The sequence below is a fragment of the Bombina bombina genome, chromosome 6 (assembly GCF_027579735.1).
Source record: "Bombina bombina isolate aBomBom1 chromosome 6, aBomBom1.pri, whole genome shotgun sequence".
Lineage (NCBI taxonomy): Eukaryota > Metazoa > Chordata > Amphibia > Anura > Bombinatoridae > Bombina > Bombina bombina.
Window position 1 is genome coordinate 194,032,978 of NC_069504.1, and position 25,983 is coordinate 194,058,960.

The following is a 25,983-nucleotide window of genomic DNA, read 5'->3' on the forward strand; positions in this document are numbered from 1 at the left end:
TCTCAGTCATCCAATTCCTGATTTCCAGTTTATTTTGGAGGTTGACGCTTCCTCTATAGCAGCTGGAGCTGTTCTCTCCCAACGTGATCCGACTACCAGCAAGATACATCCTGTGGCGTTCTTTTCGAAAAAATTCAATCCTGCCGAGTTAAATTATGATGTGGGCAATAAGGAGCTTTTGGCTATAAAATTAGCTTTGGATGAATGGAGGCATTGGTTAGAGGGTACCAGTCAACCTTTTTTCATTCTGACAGATCACAAGAATCTTTTATACCTCCAAACAGCTACACGTCTCAATCCTCGTCAGGCTCGGTGGGCCTTGTTCTTCTCCAGGTTTAATTTTGTACTTTCCTATGTTCCTGGTTCAAAAAATTCCAAGGCAGATGCTTTATCTAGGCAGTTCCAATCTTCTGAACCTTCTCCATTGGATTCAGAACCTATACTACGTCCAGTCAAAGTTTTGGCTCAAGTATCCTCTTTTCCAGTACAGGCTTTACATGCTGCTCAAGTCCGGGTACCATCTTCTTGCAAACTACCTTCTGGTATCCTGTATGTACCCAAAGGATTACGTCTTAAGCTTCTACGTTGGGCTCATGACAACATTTCAGCAGGTCATCCGGGAATAACCAATACGTTGTGGAAACTGAAGCAGCATGTTTGGTGGTCCACTATGAGGAGGGATGTTAAGGATTATATTGCTGCTTGTAGTTCTTGTGCTTCGAACAAACAATCTTCTCATCGACCGTTTGGTCTATTACACCCTCTTCCTATTCCTCATTACCCTTGGTCTCACTTATCCATGGACTTTGTTACAGATCTTCCTGTTTCTGCTGGAAATACGACCATTTGGGTAGTGGTGGATCGGTTCTCCAAGTCTGCTCACTTCATACCTCTTCCAGGCTTGCCTACAGCTCAAAGACTTTCTGAACTCTTTGTTCTACATATATCTCGTTTACATGGTTTTCCCACTGACATGGTCTCAGATCGTGGAGTCCAATTTGTTTCCAAATTTTGGAGGTCTTTTTGTAAACACTTCAGAATCAACATATCACTTTCTACTGCATACCATCCTCAATCCAACGGACAGACTGAGCGTGTAAATCAAGCCTTGGAATCTTTTCTAAGACATTATGTAGACCATCACCACTGCCTTTGGCGGAATAAGCTCACAACTCACGTTATAACGCCTCATTACAGACCTCTCCCTTTAAGGCAGCTTATGGATTTGAACCTAGAACCTTTCCTATGATTACCAGTTCTACTGAAGTCCCTGGAGCAGATCGTATAGTGAAAAATCTCAGTAATCACTGGCAACTCATTCGTCAAAATCTACTCTCTTCTTCCTTAAGACATAAGAAATATGCTGATCGCAGAAGGTGCAAGGCTCCTTTACTTCGTACTGGAGACAGAGTATTTTTATCCACCAGATTCATACGTCTAAAACAACCTTGTACCAAGTTGGGTCCTAAGTACATTGGACCTTTTCGAATTGTTTCCAGAGTTTGTTCTTCTGCATACCGCCTGGCCTTACCCAAGACTCTCAAGATCCATCCAGTGTTTCATGTCTCCCTACTCAAGCCAGTCATCTACAATCGGTACCCTATCAAGAGTAAACCACCTCCTCCACTTTCCGTAGAGGGAACTTCTGAGTTTGAAGTCAGCCAGATTCTCGATTCCAAGCTATGGGGCAATCGGCTGTACTACCTGGTCCATTGGAAGGGTTATCCTATCTCTGAACGATCTTGGGAACTGGCTTCTCATGTTCATGCTCCAGCTCTTGTCAAGTCTTTTCACAAGAAATACCCTGCCAGGCCCGGTCGGGTCCCCCGGAGGGGTCCTTGAGGAGGGGGCACTGTCACGCTCAGCTGCTGGGAAGCTCTGCAGTCCTCTCTGTGTGCTTGATTGACAGGTGTCTGAGCCACCCCTTCCTGATGATGTCACAACCAGGCTTTTTATTCTGGCTTCCTGTTTCTCCAGTGTCCGTTTGTTTGTTAACTTTGAGGCTTCTGTTAGGATTTCGCTGAGGAATCTCTCTAATTGCTGCTTTTCTGTTGCCAATATCTTCAAGGACTTACTATGCTGGATTAACCTTCAACCTCCTGAATACCTGTCTCCAAACAATGCAAGTACTGTTTGTTTTGTGAAACTTTCAAACTTCCTGTTTACCTGCTGCAATCCCTGCATATTCAGACTACTCTGTGTAGTGCAAACTATTCAAATACTGTTATTTCTGTGAATCCTTCAATCTGCATGTTTACCTGTTTCCAAACTCTGCAAATACGATTAATCTGTGTTAACCTTCAAACTACCAGCTTACCTGTTGCTATCACTGCAAGTTCTGACAACACAGTGTTAACCTTCAAACTACCTGATTACATGTTGTTAATTCTGCAAGTTCTGACTACACAGTGTTTACCCTCAAACTGCCTGATTACCTGTTGCATACTCTGCAAAGACTGTCTACACAGTGTTAACTCTCAAACTGCCTGATTACCTGTTGCATACTCTGCAAAGACTGTCTACTCAGAGTTAACCCTCAAACTGCCTGATTACCTGTTGCATACTCTGCAAAGACTGTCTACACAGTGTTAACCTTCAGACTGCCTGATAACAAAAGACCTAATCCTGCATTATTAACTGTTTCCTGTTTTACCCTTCTTCTGTCTGAGTATAAGTGACTTTCCCTGCTCTCCTGATTCTGTGGAAGGCATTTCCTGAAACCAGTTCCTTATTCAGAAGTCTATCTGGCTGATATCATGAATTACTTTGGCACAGGCTAACCCTGCTCCATATCGTGAGTACTTTGTTTTTTGGAGGTTGTCATGGGGTCACGTCCTGGATTAAACTCAGAGTGCAAGGGTGTTGTTTAAATTCGCCCTTGCATTTGGGTCTACTTCTGGATATTTCCTAACCTGACAATATTATAAACTAAAACGATATTACAACATGGATCCATGCGGCACAGTAAGTTCAAATATAATTAGAACAATTTCAACAGTAAAATCAATAAATACAATAAAAACAAATGAAACAGGTTGTAATATCGTTTTAGTTTATAATATGTTATAGTTCATAATACATTTTGTGTATGAGAATAAATACGTTTTAATATAGACGCAAACATAGGAATGACATTTTTACAGTAAATATACAGTATAACACTTTATTAAATATGAATATTGCATAAATATGATTTTACATGTTTTCATCTACTTAACTGCAAAGGGTACCAATGCCCTTACACTAATATTGGCACCCTTGGCAAACATGAGCAAAGAAGCATGTGAAAATTGACTTTATTTTTTAACCTTTTGATCTTTTTTTAAAAAAAAGTACACAAAAATACTCTGCTCTCATGGATATCAAACAAATGCAAAACACAACTCCGGTTTATCCAAAAATAAAAATCTTTATTAAAGGGACAGTCAAGTCCAAAAAAACCTTTCATAATTCAAATAGGGCATGTAATTTTAAACATTTCCAATTTACTTTTATCACCAATTTTGCTTTGTTCTCTAAAGCAAACCTAGGAGGTTCATATGCTAATTTCTTAGTCTGTGAAATAAACTGAAATAAGGGGACAGTCGGCAGAGGCTTAGATACAAGCTAATTACAGAGGTAAAACGTGTATTATTATAACTGTGTTGGTTATGCAAACAACAAATATTCTGGTGTTGACTGTCCCTTTAAATATATGTGTGCCACAATTATTGGCACCCTTTTAGTCAATACTTTGTGCTACCTCCCTTTGCCAAGATAACAGCTCTGAGTCTACCTATAATGCCTGATGAGTTTGGAGAATGCATGGCAAGGGATCTGAGACCATTCCTCCAAAAAGAATCTCTCCAGATCCTTCAAATTTTGAGGTTGACGCTGGTGGACTCTCCTCTTCAGTTCACCTCACAGGTTTTCTATAGGGTTCAAGTCAGGGGACTTTGATGGCCAAGGCAGGACCTTGATTTTGTGGTCAGTAAACGATTTTGGTGTTATTTTTTTAATGTATGTTTTGAATCATTGTCCTGCTGGAAGATCCAACCACGGCCCATGTTGAGATTTCTGGCAGAGGCAGTCAGTTGTTCCCTTAATATCTGTTGATATTTGATAGAGGCAATGATGCCATGTATCCTAACAAAATGTCCAGGTCCTCTGGCAGAAAAACAGCCCCAAAACATTAAACATAGAAACATAGAATTTGACGGTAGATAAGAACTAAAAAGGCCCATCAAGTCTACCCATATTACATGTTACTTTTTCCTTAGGATAGCCTTATTCATGTCCCAGGCATTTTTTAATTCCTTTACAGTCTTTGTGTTTACCACCTCAAATGGAAGTTTATTCCATGAATCTACCACCCTTTCTGTAAAAAAATGCTTCCTCAAATTTCTCCTGAAGAACCACCACCATATTTAATCGTGGGCATGAGGTACTTTTCCATATGGCTACCTATCTGTGTGCGCCTGTCAGGGTGCCAGGAATCAGACTGAGACGAGAAATGCAAAAATAATCACACCTTTATTAATAGCAAAAAATAATAAAAAGTCCACAAGTCAAATAACAAGCCAGGAATCAAAACCAGAGCTGGTAGTCAGACAAGCCGAGTCAGGAGCCAAAGCGAATAGTCAGACGAGCCGGAATCAGGAACAAGGAAAACAGCAGAGTCAGGAACAAGCCAGGGATCAGGAACCAGGAAGGATGTCAGGCAGCCAGGTAATACACAGGAACTCTCACAAACAGGTCTGAGACAACGCAAAGGCAAAGCATACTGAACAGAGGCCCTTTAAATAATAAGTGATAACATCACAATTCTGAGACTGCATCCTGTCTTACATGGATGATGCACACTAGTCTGGCCATAAAAGGAAGTGCAGGAATTGAGCAGCATCCCCCACAATGCACCATAGTCAGGAAGAGAGGTGAGTAAAATGGATGCCAGCAGCACATGGCAAACATCGCCTCAATGACCCTTCCCCCGCGGGAGGACAAAAGGCTTATTGGGGAAAGGGGCATGGAAGGCACGGAGGAGGGCGGGAGCATGAACATCAGAGGAGGGAACCCAAGGACGCTCCTCCGGACCGTAGCCTCTCCAGTGAACCAAATACTGTACACGGCCCCTGGACATACGAGAGTCAATAATGCTGCTGACCTCATACTCCTCATGGTTGTCAACAAAGATAGGACGGGGACGAGGCAACACAGTGGTAAACCGATTACAAACCAATGGTTTTAAGAGGGAGACATGAAAAACATTGGAGATGGGCATAGCAAGAGGAAGGTCAAGAGCGTAGGCCACAGGATTAACCCGTCGGAGTATTCGAAAAGGACCAACATAATGGGGAGCCAATTTATTGGAAGGCACACGAAGGTTCAAGTTGCGGGAGGACAGCCAAACTCTCTCATCAACCTGGTAGGAAGGTGCGGGCAGACGCCTACGATCAGCCTGGAACTTTTGGCGCTGCATAGAACGATGAAGGCAATCCTGAATCTGCACTCACGTGGAACGGAGTTGCTGGAGATGCTCCTCCAAAGCCGGAATACCCAACATCAGAACGAAGACCTGGCCACCAGAATTGTTGAGTGACAGACTAAATCATTTGGTTCTTGCCTGGGTGACCTGCGGCTTTAGGATAGTGGTAAGTGTGCAAAAGTTTAGTTCGAAGATTCTCAGGAACAAAACACCACTAGGTTTCTCAGGAGGCGCATTGGTTTGTGCAGCCAGGATCTCCTCCCCCAAGGGAGAAGTCAAATTAGTACGTATGGCAGCCAAAAAATGGTCAGGAGGTATAACAGGAGTAGGTACAGACTCCTCCTTGGACAGAGGCGAAAATTGTCGAGAGAGGGCATCAGCCCTAACATTCTTACTACCAGGCAGGTAGGAGACCACATAATTAAACCGAGACAAAAATAGCGCCCATCTGGCCTGTCGGGGTGACAAACGTTTTGCTTCGGATAGTTAAGTTAAATTCTTGTGGTCAGTAAGAATGAGCACTGGCACGCTAGTACCCTTGAGAAGATGCCTCCATTCCTTAAGTGCCAAAATTATGGCCAGTAATTCCCTGTCGCCAATTTCATAATTGCACTCCGCTGGAGACAATTTCTTAGAGAAGAAACCACACGGATGCAAGGAACCTTAAGGCGTATGACGTTGAGACAAGTGGGCACCTACTCCAGTCTCAGACGCATTGACCTCAAGAATGAAAGGCAGGACAGGGTTAGGATGAGCCAGAACTGGAGTGGCAGCAAAGGCAGTCTTAAGACTATCAAAGGCCTTAATGGCAGTAGGTGACCAATGGAGTGAATCATTCTCTTTACGGGTCATGTCTGTGATAGGTTTGACCAAGGAAGAAAAGTTTTTAATAAACTTTCTATAGTAATTGGCGAACCCCAAAAAACGTTGAATAGACCAAAGACCAACTGGGCGAGGCCACTGCAGAATTGCAGATAACTTGTCAGGATCCATGGAGAACCCTGCAACGGAGATAACATAACCTAGGGAGGTTACTTGAGTCTGATGGAACTCACATTTCTCGAGTTTACAAAACAGGCCATTCTCACGTAGTCTCTGAAGAACCCGTGTAACATCAGAACGATGAGCCTCAAGTGTGGGTGAGTGTATGAGGATGTCGTCTAAGTACACCACAACACACTGTTGCAACATATCTCGTAGGACATCATTAATAAATTCCTGAAAAACAGCAGGAGCATTACATAGGCCAAAAGGCATTACAAGATACTCATAATGCCCACTCCTGGTGTTAAATGCTGTTTTCCATTCGTGGCCCTCCTTAATCGTAACGAGATTGTACGCTCCTCTGAAATCAAGTTTAGTAAAAACCGTAGCTCCCTTGAGGCGGTCAAAGAGTTCCATAATAAGCGGAATAGGGTAAGCATTCTTAATGGTAAGATGATTAAGACCCCTATAACCGATACATGGTCTTAACTCGCCACCCTTTTTCTTCACAAAGAAGAAGCCAGCCCCTGCAGGAGAGCAGGATTTGCGGATGATCCCCCGTGACAGGTCTATGGCACAATTGTAAGACCGGTGAGGAGTCAACGTACCAGAACGCACCTTGTCAAACACGTCTAGGAACTCTCGGTACTCCTCTGGCAATTTAGAAACCGAAGAAGTGCACAAGACTTTAACTGGTTTCCGAAGACAAGTGGAAATACATTGCGGGGACCACAACAACATTTCGGACCTGCGCCAGTCGAGACTGGGATTGTGCTTTTGGAGCCAGGGATAACCCAGAACAACCAGAAAATGCGGAGAGTTTATCACCTGGAACTGGAGAGTTTCAAAATGGAGAGCCGCAACAGCCATGGACAACGGAGCAGTTTCGTGAGTAACGAGTGCGGGCTGAAGGAGCCTGCCATCAATGGCCTCAATAGCAAGCGGAACGGACCAAGGCAAAACAGGAATGGAGTGCTTTGATACAAAAGCACTGTCAATGAAATAGCCCGCAGCACCGGAGTCAACAAGAGAATGGGTGAATATGTAGGAGTCCACCTAGGAAAGGACAAACATGACCAAAGGTTTCTCCTTAAGCGGTTCCGGGGACGAGGATAAACCACCCAAGGTCTGCCCCCGACAGTGCTTAAGTTTGTTTTTGGATGAGTGTAAAGGCTTTTTTCTTGAAACTCTTCCAAATAACTTGTGGTGATGTAGGTGACGTTGGATTGTAGTTTTGGAGACTTTCTGACCCCAAAACGTGTCTAACTTCTGCAATTCTCCCGCAGGAGATATTTTGGCCATTCAAACCATCCTCTTCACAGTGTGTTGAGACAATATAGACACATGTCCTCTTCTAGGTTTATTGCTAACATTTCCAGTTGATTGGAACCTCTTAATTGTTGTCCTGATGGTGGAAATGTGCATTTTCAATGTTTTTGCTATTTTCTTATAGCCACTCCCCATTTTGTGAAGCTCAACAACCTTTACCCACACATCACAGCTATATTCCTTGGTCTAACCCATTGTGATGAATGACTAAGGGAATTTAGCCTATTTGTTACCTCATATTTATACCCCTGTGAAACAGGAAGTCATGGTTCAACAATTTCCTTTTCCTACTTTTTACTTAAAAATGTAAAATATCAATGGGATTATACTTCAAATATATTTTTCTCATATGAATTCACAGGGGTGCCAATAATTGTGGCACAGATATATTTAACAAAGATATTTGTGGGGGGGATAAACCTGTCTTGTGTTCGTAATTGTTTGATATCCATGAGAGCAGAGTAATTTTTGTGTATTGTTTTGAACAAAAGATCAAAAGGTTAAACAATAAAGACAATTTTTCACAGCCTTATTTGCTCATATTTACCAAGGGTGCGCATAATTTTATTAGGTACTGTTATTATGAGTGTAACTGTAGTTTATAATGTATTTTTCATGTGTCTTGTGACACTTTTTTGTTTTTCAAAATATTTAATCAGAGCTCTGAGGATGCGGTAATCATTCTAGTGTAAATTGCAATTGAGCTCACGCATTCACTTTTACTTTCAACTTGTAATATAAGCGATTAACCCGATGGGTGCAAACAGACATAATAAACCCCTTTTCGCTTGCACTTAACTGTTAACCCACCACTCGTAATCTGGCCCAATGTGTTTTGAATGTCTACACTACAAATGAACTTTACAGGAACATACTGCTACAAAATGCTCTATGTCAGAACACTTTCTTATTGCACTACTTATTGTCTATACCTATGAGTTCTCAACACTCATTAAGGGATTAACTACATAGTTAAAGTCATTTTTGGACCAGCAATGCACATTACCAGCCTGGAGCTGACTTTAACTATATTTTAATCTTTTTTTTTTTGTTGGGGGGGGGGATTGAACATGTTCTGTGTAATCTAAAAATCAAACATAAAACAAGGGGCACCACATAATGAAGTATTGTTAAACCCAACTCAAGGCTACATAGGTGCAACAGATGTAGTACAAAGCATGCATGCTGACACTCTCAACGGTCATAAAGCTGAACTCCAGGTTATCACTATCACACTCTATCCAGTGAGTTTTAAAACTTTAATACGTGTTTCTCAGTTTTACAAAAATGGCTGATTTATTAGGCAAGATGTTATCGATGAGTAATCAATAGTGCAAAAAGAAAAGTATCTAATGCATTAGAACATTTTCTTATTGCAACATCGCATCCCTTTAATTATTTCATCAATTCTATAGATTAGATAGAGTAATAGAATAAAACCATTGTCAAGTTTCCTGAGTGGTTTGTTTTAATCATGAAGGCACTGGTCATGAAGTTGGAGGGCTTTTCATCAGCAACACGCTGGCTGTAGCTAGGTAGATTTCTAGAGGTATTGGACAAGCTAAGCATGCTAAGGTCCCACAAGTGGGTGCTAGTGTCTCAGCTCCCTCTTGTGCATTATAAAGTTGACATGGATTAGAAGGCCATACTACAATGCAGACAATAGCTACTGCAGAACAATATAGAGAGACATCATCTGGTCTTACAATGGCTAATGACGCTCTATTTGATATTGCCTGCTGGAGGGCATTTTTATATAGATCATTATTTGCTGATTGGGTCCTCCATCTCTTGTGAGCATTTTGATCTTGTAGTTCAATTTGGGTTATTTTCTTTTTCTTGGCCCATACTATTTGAGTGAAGGGGAGCATTTAAATGGCATAAGCATAAGGTATTTATTTTGGGCCTGCCCTTTTCTTCTTTGCAGGGCCATTTGATGAAGTGGTAAGTTTAGGTTTTAATGAGTGGGATAGGAAAGACTTGATTGGTCAGCTCTTAGGGCTCAGAATCCCATTGAATTGAATGCGTATTATGTGTGGAGTAGAGGTCAAACTCCTCAAGGGTATCCTTGGCTGGGTTAAAGTAATTTTAAGAATTTGTTCAACTAAAGATGCACCATAGTCAGGAAGAGAGGTGAGTAAAATGGCTGCCAGCAGCACATGGCATACACAACAGGGAAAAAAACCCCGACAGCGCCAATCCCACCTCTGGTGTTTATTGCCAAAAAGCTCTATTTTAGTTTAATCTGACCATAGAACCCGATCCCATTTAAAGTTCCAGTGGTGTCTGGAAACTGAAGATGCTTAAGTTTGTTTTTGGATGAGTGTAAATGCTTTTTTCTTGAAACTCTTCCAAATAACTTGTGGTGATGTAGGTGACGTTGGATTGTAGTTTTGGAGACTTTCTGACCCCAAAACGTGTCTAACTTCTGCAATTCTCCCGCAGGAGATATTTTGGCCATTCAAACCATCCTCTTCACAGTGTGTTGAGACAATATAGACACATGTCCTCTTCTAGGTTTATTGCTAACATTTCCAGTTGATTGGAACCTCTTAATTGTTGTCCTGATGGTGGAAATGTGCATTTTCAATGTTTTTGCTATTTTCTTATAGCCACTCCCCATTTTGTGAAGCTCAACAACCTTTACCCACACATCACAGCTATATTCCTTGGTCTAACCCATTGTGATGAATGACTAAGGGAATTTAGCCTATTTGTTACCTCATATTTATACCCCTGTGAAACAGGAAGTCATGGTTCAACAATTTCCTTTTCCTACTTTTTACTTTAAAATGTAAAATATCAATGGGATTATACTTCAAATATATTTTTCTCATATGAATTCACAGGGGTGCCAATAATTGTGGCACAGATATATTTAACAAAGATATTTGTGGGGGGGATAAACCTGTCTTGTGTTCGTAATTGTTTGATATCCATGAGAGCAGAGTATTTTTGTGTATTGTTTTGAACAAAAGATCAAAAGGTTAAACAATAAAGACAATTTTTCACAGCCTTATTTGCTCATATTTACCAAGGGTGCGCATAATTTTATTAGGTACTGTTATTATGAGTGTAACTGTAGTTTATAATGTATTTTTCATGTGTCTTGTGACACTTTTTTGTTTTTCAAAATATTTAATCAGAGCTCTGAGGATGCGGTAATCATTCTAGTGTGAATTGCAATTGAGCTCACGCATTCATTTTTACTTTCAACTTGTAATATAAGCGATTAACCCGATGGGTGCAAACCGACATAATAAACCCCTTTTCGCTTGCGCTTAACTGTTAACCCACCACTCGTAATCTGGCCCAATGTGTTTTGAATGTCTACACTACAAATGAACTTTACAGGAACATACTGCTACAAAATGCTCTATGTCAGAACACTTTCTTATTGCACTACTTATTGTCTATACCTATGAGTTCTCAACACTCATTAAGGGATTAACTACATAGTTAAAGTCATTTTTGGACCAGCAATGCACATTACCAGCCTGGAGCTGACTTTAACTATATTTTAATCTTTTTTTTTTTTTTTGGGGGGGGGGGATTAAACATGTTCTGTGTAATCTAAAAATCAAACATAAAACAAGGGGCACCACATAATGAAGTATTGTTAAACCCAACTCAAGGCTACATCGGTGCAACAGATGTAGTACAAAGCATGCATGCTGACACTCTCAACGGTCATAAAGCTGAACTCCAGGTTATCACTATCACACTCTATCCAGTGAGTTTTAAAACTTTAATACGTGTTTCTCAGTTTTACAAAAATGGCTGATTTATTAGGCAAGATGTTATCGATGAGTAATCAATAGTGCAAAAAGAAAAGTATCTAATGCATTAGAACATTTTCTTATTGCAACATCGCATCCCTTTAAATATTTCATCAATTCTATAGATTAGATAGAGTAATAGAATAAAACCATTGTCAAGTTTCCTGAGTGGTTTGTTTTAATCATGAAGGCACTGGTCATGAAGTTGGAGGGCTTTTCATCAGCAACACGCTGGCTGTAGCTAGGTAGATTTCTAGAGGTATTGGGCAAGCTAAGCATGCTAAGGTCCCACAAGTGGGTGCTAGTGCCTCAGCTCCCTCTTGTGCATTATAAAGTTGACATGGATTAGAAGGCCATACTACAATGCAGACAATAGCTACTGCAGAACAATATAGAGAGACATCATCTGGTCTTACAATGGCTAATGACGCTCTATTTGATATTGCCTGCTGGAGGGCATTTTTATATAGATCATTATTTGCTGATTGGGTCCTCCATCTCTTGTGAGCATTTTGATCTTGTAGTTCAATTTGGGTTATTTTCTTTTTCTTGGCCCATACTATTTGAGTGAAGGGGAGCATTTAAATGGCATAAGCATAAGGTATTTATTTTGGGCCTGCCCTTTTCTTCTTTGCAGGGCCATTTGATGAAGTGGTAAGTTTAGGTTTTAATGAGTGGGATAGGAAAGACTTGATTGGTCAGCTCTTAGGGCTCAGAATCCCATTGAATTGAATGCGTATTATGTGTGGAGTAGAGGTCAAACTCCTCAAGGGTATCCTTGGCTGGGTTAAAGTAATTTTAAGAATTTGTTCAACTAAAGATGTTATATTTATATGGTTATAGAAATGCTTTTTATTGTACTGTTGCAGTTAACAATGGCCCCCATTTCAATCCATAAGAATTACAATGTAAAAATATTGTATGACAGCTAGGTGCCTTTTGCCCCCCTTTCAAAATCCTTTCAATGAATTAGAAAAGCGACCATTTGTATTAGTAAAATTATATAAATTAGTAAACCATATAACAATAGTGAACAATAAAAAAACAAACCCAGCCATATTTTAGGCTCTTCAAATGGATTTTCATATTGATTTTCACAGACCACAGCAAGCTTATTCAATATTTATAATGACTGCTTATTTGTTTAAATTGAAGTTGGTTTAACTTATAGGGACATTAAGCACCTCTGGCTTTTGTGTTAAAATTATGCTTTGTCTTATTTTGCCAAGAGAGGCTAAAAAGCAAAATCTGTAAGCTAAGTTTTCAAAATGCTGCAAATTGCTTAAACCAGCTTTATGATTTGCAGCATTTGCCTTTTACAGATTTTGCTTTTTGGCCTCCTATGGAGTATAGAACAAGCATAATTTCTACACAAAAGCAAGGGACATTTAATGTCATTTTAACTATTAATGTAAATTCTTTGATGTGTGTAATGTATATTTGATGTAATTTACAATGAGTTGTTTAAACTTCCAAAAACAATGAGGTTTATAAATATTAGAATTCACATGCACAAGAAAATAATAAAAATAAATAAAATCTGTGCAAAATAGCCAAAATATTAAAAGCACTTTGTACAGGAATTCCGATGAACTGGAATGGACTTTACTAAATAAAAGAGATAACTTGATTAATATTCAGCTTTTGAGGCTGATTTATCAAGGGCTGAATGGCCCCTGATGCCTCTGTTTCTGCACGAGCCTTCAGGCTCGCCGGAAACAGCAGTTATGAAGCAGCTCCTTAACTGGTCCGCTGCCTCTGAGGCTGGTGACATCAATCCGCCCGATACTATACGATCGGGTTGATTGACACCCCCTGCTCTGCAGGGGTGGCATTGCACAAGCAGTTCACCAGAACTGCTTGTGCAACATTAAATGCTGACAGCGTATGCTGTCGGCATTCAGCGATGTCTGTCGGACATGATACGCTACAGCGTATCATGTTGGACAGAGATTGATAAATCGGCCCCAAAGTCTTTATTTATTAGGGATTATGGTTAGGAACATTGTAATAGATAAATGCCAGGAATAAAGCGAACCTTAGGGAAGGTAGGGTTTGACTTGGTGGAGGGGCGAGAGTCCAATAGGTTCTGGGAGAAAAGGGTCGTTCTGAGGAATAGACGCTTGGAACAATAGGAGCTGAGGTTTGATTGTCAGATCAGAAGGATTCTCTTTCTTTCTCTCAACAAATTTATTTTTAAAAAAGCAGCAATACATCTTTCTCCTGAGCTCCTGTGTTTCACAGTCTAGCTGTGTATCCAGCATGTCATCTCATCTGCCAAGTTGCATACCTGTTTATCCAAAGTGTCAATACACCTAACAAGTTGAAAACATGTCTGATATACAGGATATCAGCTCATCTGCTACATGAGTCTAGTATGTCAGCTCGTGTGCCAAGAATCATATCTGTGAGCTCAGAGTATCTGCCAATGTGCCTTATTGCATTCCTAAGAGACCAGAGTGGCAGTTAATTAATCAAGTTACATACCTGTGTGAGGTTTCTCTCACACGTGTTACAAGTTTACTTTCAGCAGTATTAGCACTCAAGCGTAAGCGTTAAATACCACTCCACTTGTAATCTGGCCCAATATAGGATAGTAAGAATAGCTAGTATATTATCTAATTGTTCATATGGTGCACACCCTGAAATATATTATTTAACCTAATATGAAAAGGTGCTCCTATGACAGTAGCTAAACAGTGTAATTTAACATTTTTATGGCAAAAATATTTTAGCATGCCCGCAGCTTCTCAGCCAGAGCCTGTGCAGTACTGGTAACTTCTGCCACCCACCATGCATGCTTTGGCCTCACCCACAACCTGGTCTTCCCATAACACAAGTTTCCTAAAAACTGAAGGTGTAGTAGGCCCTGCCTATGAGCTGCACTCATTGTAGTTGATTGTTTAAAAGGTGGTATACAGAACAGGGGAGCTTGTATCCTTATGTACTAAGGGGGGTACAAGTGGAGATGATAAAGGAGAAGATTATTATATGGGCTTCGACCCCCTCAGCCCAGTCACAACTGAGATATAAAGCAAGGCAATGCCTTAGGACGCATATCTATGGCTCTAATGTGAGAAAGAAGAGATAGTGACCAAGCGCTCAGATGTGAACCCCTTGCTGTACACAAGAAGGCCTCCTAACTGGCCAAAAGGAAAATTGGAGTAAATTGGGGTGTGTAAAGCGCCTAAGGCCGAGGTGAAAATAAAATCATAATAAAATGAGAAAGTGATGCTCAAGGCAAATAGGGAAGATGGATCTGAGGTGGATATAGTGACTAGATGTCAGAGTGGATGTGGTGAATAGATATTAAAATGTTTATTCAAGATAAAACTATAACAGAGGTGTAACTGTTACACATTAAAAGCAATAGTAAAACAATGGTTGACAATGAGTGTTAGTCATGGATCCATGAAACATATTAAAATTCTAATAACATACTGAATGTACAATAAAATACTGAATGTGTTATCTGAAGTACTGAATGGATAACAACTGTGGAGCAGTGACAACAGTAGATCATCCACAATTTGATGGTGGCACTATTACATGCACAGGACAATAATCAGAAAGGATATCAATCAAACAATCCTATAGATGTGTATGTGTGACTGGTCTTGATAAAGGCCTGAGTTAAGGGCCGAAACGCGTTGACCCAGCTGGTAAGCACTATTCTTTTTTCCATTTTAATTGTTGGACAATCTACACTATTATATTACTTTTTATAGGGACAATTTCAAGGACAATATAACAAATTGGATAACGAACATTTAAAGAAACCCCCAGGACCCCCTGATAACAACTCCTATCAAATACACAAGTTTGTCACTTTTATTAACATTTGGGTTACATCTATTTTTCTATTTTTTCTACTCTCAGTGGATTGATTTTTTCATGTTTTAATTTTTATTTTTTTATTTTTTCATTAATCAATGTTTTCATTTTTTAATATATTTTTTGAAGGTTTCTTATATATATATTTGAGGTTTCTTATGCATAAGTCACTTTAATATTTCATTGACTCACGTTCACCTATTGTTTTATTGTTTCATGGACTTATTTCACACACTCTTCACTTGTTCATTGCTTTATTCCAATTGATGAGACAATTTTTAATACACTATTACGTGGATTTTTCAACGTATTTTTCACAAAAAATTTTTTCACACTTACAAACATTCACCTTATACACATCTATAGGATTGTTTGAATGATATACTTTCTGATTATTGTCCTGTGCACGTAATAGTGCCACCATCAAATTGTGAATGATCTACTGTTGTCACTGCTCCACAGTTGTCATCCATTCAGTACTTCAGATAACACATTCAGTATTTTATTGTACATTCAGTATGTTATTAGAATTTTAATATGTTTCATGGATCCATGACTAACACTCATTGTCAACCATTGTTTTACTATTGCTTTTAATGTGTAACAGTTCCACCTCTGTTATAGTTTTATCTTGAATAAACATTTTAATATCTAGTCACCACATCCACTCTGACATCTAGTCACTATATCCACCTCAGATCCATCTTCCCTATTTGCCTTGAGCATCACTTTCTCATTTTATTTTCACCTCAGCCTTAGGCGCTGTACCCAGCATATCTCTGGCTCTCCCAGCTCTGTTCCCCATACAGCACTTCTGTTGTCCAGCTTAGTACTGTGCCTGCTCCCTGAGCACTGAGTAGCAGCCCATGGTCAAGCAGGCTGTCTTATCATGCAGTGCAACTGACCAACCAGAGCAAAACAAACTCCATGACTTTTGTACTGTTTCCTCCATGGTAGGCTGGTACGTGCTGATGTGCAGAGCTGAGTAAATATTGCTTTCCCCTGCAGCTGTAATTTATACAAGTTCTGGTCAACCTCCTCCTGCTACATATTTGAGAAGTCAGAGGTCACAAACCAGTGTAACATCATCCCTTCCCCTACTGCCCTCAATTCAAACACATTTTTTGTTTTAATTCTGAAGCTGCCAGCTTTAGCTTGTTCAGTGCTACACCATGTTTTTAGCTGTTTATAACTCTGGATGGCATCAATTCATTTGTATGACTAGTATCAAACAAAATGGCACAATGTAAGCCAAATATGTTCATTCTTTATTTAAAAGGACATAAAACCCTCAAAAAATTAATTTAGGATTCAGATAGAGCATGCAATTTTAATCAAATGACTAAATTACTTATTTTATCAAATATTATTTGTTCTCTTGATATCTTTTGTTGAAAAGCAGTGACATAAGCTAAGGGGCGTGCAGGTGTCTGGAGCACTATATGGCAACAGTTTTGCAAGAATGTTATCCATTTGCAAGAGCCCTAGTTGGCAGCACTATTTCCTGCCATGTAATGCCCAGACAACTACCTAGGTAGCTCTTCAATAAAGAATACCATGGAAACAAAGCAAATTTGATAATAGAAGCAAATATTCAACTTTTTTTTTTTTAAATTGTGTACTCTTAATCACAATAAAAATGTTGGGGTTTCATATCCCTTTAAAAGTAATAAGCATTTAAAAAAGGAATTTAAATTAGTATGCTAAATCAAACGTAAAGGGGCAGGAAACATTCCATTTTGACTTAATGCATATCAAAGCTATACATTTTATATGCGGAAATACACAATATAAATGAAAAAAAATATATTAAAAAAATATTATTTAGAAGACATACTTACCTAAATTTGCACATAAATTAATTGTCATCTACGCTAAAGACAGCCTCCTAACACAGGGCGAGTCTGAAAAAGTCCAAGCATGGCTCATAGAATAATGATCCTTTTGCATATAGTACTGTTTTCCCAGAATAAAACAAGCTGACATTAATGGCTGAGAGGCCCAACTCTTCACAAACCCTTACTGGGACATGGCAAGCTAAATACAGTAACTGAGCAGGAGCTAGGGGTAAGAGAGCAATGAGACTAAACTTAGTAGCTGAACTCTGTCTATTACATTAAGCAAAAGAATAAATAAGTACTAGAAAGTATTGGTAAATTTATAAATCTAAATACCAAAGGAAGACGTATCCAGACAAAGACTAACTTGCATAGGAAACATTAATGCAGATCTTTTAAAAGCAGAGGCATTCAAGGTAATAAGGCACTGGAGATGCAGATAACAGCAGCAATTGTATGAAGGAAAAAGTCAAATGCAAAAACAAACTACAAAGTCACTAGGCTTAGGTAGGGAATAAAAACATTCTAAGTAGACATGTGCATGGCGAAAAAATTTGGTTCGGTTCGGATCGATTCGGATTTTTTCAAATTTCGGTTCGGAGCGATTCGAATTCGGAAAAATTTGAATCAATTTGTTTCGCATTTGTTTCGGATTCATTCGGATTCGAATAAATTCGGTTCGGATTTGTTTCGGATTCATTCAGATTCGAATAAATTCGTCTGGATTCGGTTCGGTTCCTTTCGGTTTGGAAATTCGGAATTTTGGTAAGTGTTAGGTGGGATTAGACTAGTATTATGTACTGTACATTAGGTGTAACCCATAGCAGAGTGATATAACCTAATATACTGTACAATACTAGTGTAATCCATGGCCATCCGAATCTACCGAATAAATCCGAATAAATCCAAAGTTATTCAGATTTATTCGGTAGATTCGGCACTATTTTAATTCGGAGATTCGGTTCGATCCGAATCTCCGAATTTGCCGAATTTTCGAATCGAACCGAATCGCACATGTCTAATTCTAAGTTAAACCATCCAGGTCTAAACCAGACAGGGAAAACAGCACGAAGTTAGTAAGCAAATGCAAAGTCCAAAAACCAAGCGAAAGTCAAACAAAAGTCAGTCCAAACTAAGGGGTTTATACAAAAGAGACATCAAATGTAGCAAAGTAAAACCAGTAGATCCAAATAACAAATTGCCAGAGAAAGAGGCAGCTTATAAGGACTATTATAATTAAAGGGACACTGAACCCAAAAATTTTCTATCATGATTCAGATAGAGCATGAATTTTTAAGCAACTTTCTATTTTACTCCTATTATCAAATTTTCTTTATTCTCTTGGTATCTTTATTTGAAATGCAAGAATCTAAGTTTAGATGCCGGCCCATTTTGGTGAACAACCTGGGTTGTCCTTGCTGATTGGTGGAAAAAAAATCTATCCACCAATCAAAAAGTGCTGTCCAGAGTTCTTAACCCAAAAAAGCTTAGATGGCTTTTATTTCAAATAAAGATAGCAAGAGAACGAAGAAAAATTGACAATAGGAGTAAATTAGAAAGTTGCTTAAAAGTGCATGCTCTATCTGAATCACAAAAAATAAAAAATTGGGTTCAGTGTCCCTTTAAGCCCTAATTGATCTTCTAGGCTTCCTTAAAGGCACAAAAGGCCTTACTGCAGCAAGAACAGAATTCACTCTCTTTAAAAATGACCTGTTATGACATAAACGTTCGAGCAGCATTCATGCATTTGACATTGGGATTTAACAGTTTTCAATTCAGTCCTGTATATTGGCAACCTAGATCAGTTGCCCATTTTTTTACATTAAAGGGATATGAAACCCCCCAAAAATGTGTTCATGATTTAGAGAGAACATGCCATAGTAAACAATATACTTCTATTATCCAATTTGTTTCATTCTCATAATATTCTTTGTTCAAAAGCATACCTAGGGAGGCTCAGTAGCTGCTGATTGGTGGCTGCACATACACACCTCATGTTAATCGCTCACCCATGTGCAATGCCGTTTCTTTAATAAAGCAAACCAAGAGAATGAAGTAAATGAGATAATAGAAGTAAATTTGTTTAAAATGGTATGCTCTATCTGAATCACGGTTCCCTTTAATAGATATAAGGCAAACCTTGTTCTGTACAGTGGAGTTTGGAACTTTTGTCAATATTTTAGACCTTGTCACAGAGTAGTTTCATGCATTGTGAGAACTGTTAAAATCCTTTTATAGAAGATGAGATAAGTTGCTTGCAGCCACTTTATTCTTAGTGATTTTAGATGAAATTCTTGCAATAACAGAAAAGTAGGTTTTCTTCATGAATTTTTAAAAAAAAAAAAAAATATAAAAACACAACATATTTACATTTTGGAATACCCATCATGTCCATATACAAATTCATATTGTTTAATACTTATAAACACCAATTTTAAAACCCACACACGGACTCCACTATTCAGATTAACCCATTTGGAATTTCATTGATCAGCATTTCTGAGCGCCATTATAGGAAAATAGAGATCAAAGGGCCGATTCTGCAGCTGTTCACGCGCGAGCCTTCAGGATCATGTCCGTCCGCACTATCATAAATCGCCCCTAAATGTCATGTGAGTTAGAAGTCTTGTCTGTGTTTGAAGATTTTGATCACTTTGTTAATGAAAAACAAAAGTATGTTCCCCAATTGGAATAGACCCCTAGGTGCTTATCCCCCGCAAAGAGGTTAAACACATAGTTAACGTCAGCTCTAGAGCAGCAATACACTACTGATAGCTAAGCAAACCTGGTGCTTTTCAAAGCTCTCTACAAAGTAAATTTAATAATAGAATTTAAAGTGAATATGAGTTGTATTTTTTTTTATCAAACCAGGAAACACTCATAATTATTATTTTTAATATGTGAACTGACCATCAACAAAACTAATATTAAAATTAACATTAAACGGTCAAGAAATGTTGCTCTAAAATTAGAAGAATCAGAAAATCATGTGAAAGCAAAAAGCTGCTCTAAAGGTAAATTTTGATAGACTGGAATAACACTATAGAGTTGTCGCCAAACAACCTATATGAGTTACAGTTACATTTCCACATAGACTGCAATGGCTTTAAAAAGAATTGCACTCCCTCTTTTTTAAAGTGTAAGGGAAGTTCCCTGGTTCATTGTGATACATGTGATCATCATTAGAATGTTGAATACCTGTATGCTAGAGAGCCATGTGACCAGTTAATCATAAGAGGAATTCCTCTCTTCAAACAAGGGATATCATGCCTCTCACACTAAAGCAGAGGAGATTTGTCCATTGAAACAGGTGATAACCATTCTTCATGGCAATCACCTATATTCTAGAGGCACATATTGTTCCTCATTTGATAGAGGCTCTCGCCCTTTTAAATGTGGTGTAACTTGTCCCTTACAAGCGAGAGGATAGGGCCCCTTCTTCTTTGTCATTATTATGATAATCACTGTCATCTTTAAAGAATATGCAGCCCCTTATTTAAAATAGCAAACTCATGCTATTTCAAATGAGTAGTCACCCTTTAAAGGGACAGTATACACTCATTTTCATATAACTGTATGTAATGGGCATTACTATAAAGAATAAGATGCACAGATACGGATATAAAAATCCAGTATAAAACCGTTTAAAAACTTACTTAGAAGCTCTCAGTTTAGCTCTGTTGAAAGGGTAGCTGGAAAGCCCACTGCAAGTGGGAAATAAGACTCCCCCCTGTCCCCCCTCCCCCTTCTTTTTCATACGAAAAGACCCTTTACACAAACAGGAGCAAGCTGGAGAAGGTAGCTGACGGTATTCTCATAAAACTTTGGGCTTGGTTAGGAGTCTGAAAATCAGAGCAATATTATTTTTTAAAAAAAATAAAAAATGTATGGGCTATATAAATAGATCATCTACAAAACATTTATGCAAAGAAAAAATGAGTGTATAATGTCCCTTTAAAGGGTGTGAGAGCGATAGGCGGAGCTTGCCAGCAAAGAGAGTAGCAGCACTTCTGTTTAGCTCTGCATAGAAAGTGACAAATAACACTGGTTTTACACCTTTTCTGGCGGAATATCACCCTAAAAAGCCCTCTAGATGATAGATGCACTCATAGAGATTATCTGATGTAACTTTGGAGTGGATCCCTGCCGATTTTCGGTATACCCGCAAACGAGAACCAGCAGATTTCTAGGAAAGGCCGCGGCTGCGGCCTACTCCGGATCCTCCGGTCCTGAAAAGAGGATCAAAGAAGCGAGTGACTCACCCGATTACAGGGATGCAATAGAGAAGGACCCCAGGAGACTACTAATGGTGAGATTGAACGCATTTATTGACAGCAACCAGTTTTAAACACTCCGGGGCCTATCTCCCATTACGTAACAGGAGGACATTAGCTGCATACGTTCAGATAGCTAACCTTACACTTTGGGACACTTTGCTGCTGAAATACCACTTTTTTGGGGTTTATAAGGCCACTTGAAGGACCCACACTACACTTTAGCAGGACGGCCAGTGGCGGGAAAGGAGGCCATCTTATCTTGCAGCCTTTGCTATAGAACAGCAATCTCTTTTAAATAGTGCAGCCTTCATTTACTCAGTTGGTTTTCAAACAAGTTGCAGAGAACTGAGAGCCTATATTGCTGTTTATTTTTCTCCTTGTCCAAATAATTTGCAGCTATCAAAACACACGACTGTGTGAAGCAGAAACTGCTGACCCCCAATCTGGTTTTACACATTAAATCTGACACAGAACAGCCGGAGCCCTAGAAGTCTCATCTGAGCAGCAATAAATTAATACCAGCACGGTACTACTCTCTCCCCTCCCTTTTCCTGCCATCCTTTGTGGTGGTGGGTCATATCCTGCAGCCCTTTTTCCGTGATCGTTCTGTGAGGACAGTGCCCCTGGGGAGTAGAGATAGGCCGGGAGCGGGGTGAATTCTTACAGAGGCGGTGTGACTAAAGTCTAATAATATGCTGAACTCTAAGCTGCTGACCTTATGCTGTGCAAGTGTAGACGGATACCCTGCTAGCCTGTTAACATGAGTCATACGAAGGTATCTGGGGACATGTGTCCCGGAATATAGTACCCATAGCGGGGCAGAGAACATCAATATTACACCAAGACCACCTTTATAATCCTTATGCATCTCTAGATAGTGACAGCGCGGTGGGAGCCTTCCCCTCCAACCTTTAAGAACCTCACAAGTTTCCTTTTTTGCACCAAACGGATCATACTCCTATTGACATCTGCTCCCTGACTCACGACGGTACTTCATAGAGGGAACCTAGGGGTTTTCACAGGTCTCCCAAAATGTCTGCCAGGAAACACTCTATGGACAAAAGAAGTAAATCTACATCCTTGAACACATACTTCAAGTCTTCCAAAACAATGAAACAGACAGACCAACCAGATACTGAGAACCCAGAAGATATGGACTCAGATTCAGAGTCTGCAGTATCAAACACAGATTAGACCCCAGTAACTAAAGCAGACTTGCAATTCTTAGTTTCAAAACAAGACATCTCAACTAGCTTTGATAAACTATGGCCTAAAATTGATTCTATGCACACAGCAGTTACAGCTAGTCTAACAGAGATCAGGTCTGACATTGCAGAACTAGGAGGAAGAATGGATACAATCGAAGAACATACAGAAGCAATTACTGAGGATATGAATGGACTTTCACAAACCATTGCCTCACATCACCAACTGTTCATAGAGATGCAAGACAAGATTGAAGACCTAGAGAACAGGAGTAGAAGAAGCAATCTGAGACTAAAAGGTATTCCGGAGACAGTAGATGGTAAAGAACTACCCACTTATCTACAACAACTCTTCAGAAGTATAACAGGAAATCGAGGAAACAGTGATTTTACAATGGAAACAGCTCACAGAGCTCTGAGGGCTAAACCTAAGGGGGAGGCTCCACCGCGAGATGTGATAGTGAAGATGTTACTATTCCAGGACAAAGAATTAATACTCTCGGCAGCTAGAAATGCTCCTACTTTCAAATTCCAGGGGTCAGTTGTTCAATTCTATCAAGATCTATCCTTTAGAACTCTCCAAAGATGGAATTCTTTTCGTCCCTTAACTCAGCTATTGAGAAAACAACAGATTCAATACAAATAGGGGTTCCCCTTCGCTCTATATATCTTGAAGGACAACTTGACTGTGACTATCAAGGAAGCTGCCGACATCCCTGACCTATGCCAAAGACTGGGGCTCGAAACACCAAAAATGCCTGATCTGCCGGTCTCGGCCCTACAACTGGAACCCCAGGCATCTCTGAAATCAAACACCATTCCTAGATGGAAAACAGTCAGTAGAAAACGTTCTAAGAATAAGTGAAATACAGTTTCTCTTCAGGTGGAAAATTGTTCTGGAGGATAAAGAAATGAAAAGCACAGTGTTACAAAAGCAGGAGGAGCATAGCTATCTACCATGAAACATCCTTTAATGTGACTCTCTAATGAGTAGGTGGTAACTTTGAAACCTGCTATGGAAGTTTTGTAAGTTTAATAGTTATGATACGGGACTCCCTGTATGGACCTTCAGGTTATATATGAAGATATGTGCAGGTAATGGGGTAAAGCAGGGAGTTGGGAGAGAGATGAACTGCAGTTACCATATACCTGTAGAAGAGACAGGGCTTACGCCCGTTGTTTTTCTTCTCTATCGCATAGATATAGCACTTGCACAGTTATTTAAATTTAAAATGTTAAGGTTATTTGTCTTATTATCTTGCCCTCGTCAGAGGGAATTATCATGTTTTTTCTTGTGGTTAACTTCTTACTTTGTTATTGTACTCACACTACTTACTATACCCTCCTCTTGGAGCCACATATTGTAACACACCACACACGCCCACATGAACTAGTCATAGAATGGATGGAGGCTTACTCTGGTCAGGAGGGCTCGGATGCACACACCTTCTTAATCTGTGTTCTAATATATTTATGGTACGTCTTACACCCACTTAGATGGCCCCAAAAATTAAATTAATTTCTCACAATGTGAGAGGCCTGAACACTGATGTGAAGAGACGAGTGGCAATGAACCAATATATAAATATCAAAGCTAATATTCTCTTCCTACAGGAGACTCACTTTCTTAATAATCAGGTTCCTAAATATTGGTCCAGACACTTTCAACAACACTACCATGCCACAGCCTCTACCAAAAAAAGAGGAGTGTCCATCTTGATTCACTCGGCCCTTAACTTTGAATTTGAATCTATAATCACAGATGAGGAGGGAAGATATTTAATAGTTAAAGGTCAAATTGATAACACAGACATAGTATTCTGCAATGTATACGCACCTAATACAAAACAGACAGAATTCTTTGCCCATATATCATATCTTCTAACTCAGTGGTCCCAAAATAGGATCATAGTAGCTGGAGATTTTAACATTAATTTGTCTCTGTTCCAGACACCCAACCGAGAGACTTTGTCACGTAAGAAACAGCAACACAATCGGGACATAAAAGACATTCAGGAACACCTGGCATCCCACACTCTTATAGATACCTGGCAGGCCTTATATGGAACTACAAACGACACTACCTATTATTCTGCTGCGCATAAATCTTATACAAGAATTGATTATATCTATACCAGCCAAATCTTTCACCCGATCCTACTATCCTCTGAGATTCACCCCTGCGTGTGGTCTGACCACTCTATACTGACGTTAGCATTAGATGGGGTACAAGATCATAAACAGGAAAAATTGTGGTCTTATGACCCGCAATACTTTAAGCAGCCCCTAGCACAGGACCATATCCTAAAATATCTTAAAGAATACTGGGACATAAATGTAGATACCACTTCCAACCCTTTATATACATGGGCGGCTCATAAAGCATATCTAAGGGGAATGTTAATGCAAGGGAAAGCGGCACATATCAGACAACTTCGAAAACAGATATCTACACTCCACCAAGAGATAGCCACTTTAGAGAAGTCACACAGACTTACACATAATGAGACTACTTTGAGAACCTTACAGACAAAAAGAACCACATTAGCTAACTTACGGCTAGATTTAGAGTTCTGCGGCCAAAGGGGTGCGTGAGCTACGCATGCTTTTTACCCCCCGCACCTTTTAAATACCGCTGGTATTTAGAGTTCACAGAAGGGCTGCGTTAGGCTCCAAAAAGGGAGCGTAGAGCATATTTACCGCCACTGCAACTCTAAATTCCAGCGTTGCTTACGGACGCGGCCAGCTTCAAAAACGTGCTCGTGCACGATTCCCCCATAGAAAACAATGGGGCTGTTTGAGCTGAAAAAAAACCTAACACCTGCAAAAAAGCAGCGTTCAGCTCCTAACGCAGCCCAATTGTTTCCTATGGGGAAACACTTCCTAAGTCTGCACCTAACACCCTAACATGAACCCCGAGTCTAAACACCCCTAACCTTACACTTATTAACCCCTAATCTGCCGCTCCCGCTATCGCTGACACCTGCATTATATTATTAACCCCTAATCTGTCGCTCCGTACACCGCCGCAACCTACATTATACCTATGTACCCCTAATCTGCTGCCCCTAACACCGCCGACCCCTATATTATATTTATTAACCCCTAATATGCCGCCCCCAACGTCGCCTCCACCTACCTACAATAATTAACCCCTAATCCGCCGACCGGATCTCACCACTACTCTAATAAATGTATTAACCCCTAAAGCTAAGTCTAACCCTAACACTAACACCCCCCTAAGTTAAATAAATTATTCCTATTTAAAGCTAA

The 25,983-nt window shown here is 39.6% G+C and overlaps 1 protein-coding gene across 1 annotated transcript in view; it reads left to right on the plus strand.

Moving 5' to 3' along the window:
• Positions 1-2,675: 2,675 nt before the first annotated feature.
• Positions 2,676-25,983, plus strand: part of LOC128665000 (uncharacterized) — a 60,595-nt gene continuing 37,287 nt past the window's right edge. Inside the window, exon 1 of the mRNA XM_053719777.1 lies at positions 2,676-2,794. The gene's annotated coding sequence lies outside the window, so the exon portion shown is untranslated. The remainder of the gene's footprint in view (positions 2,795-25,983) is intronic.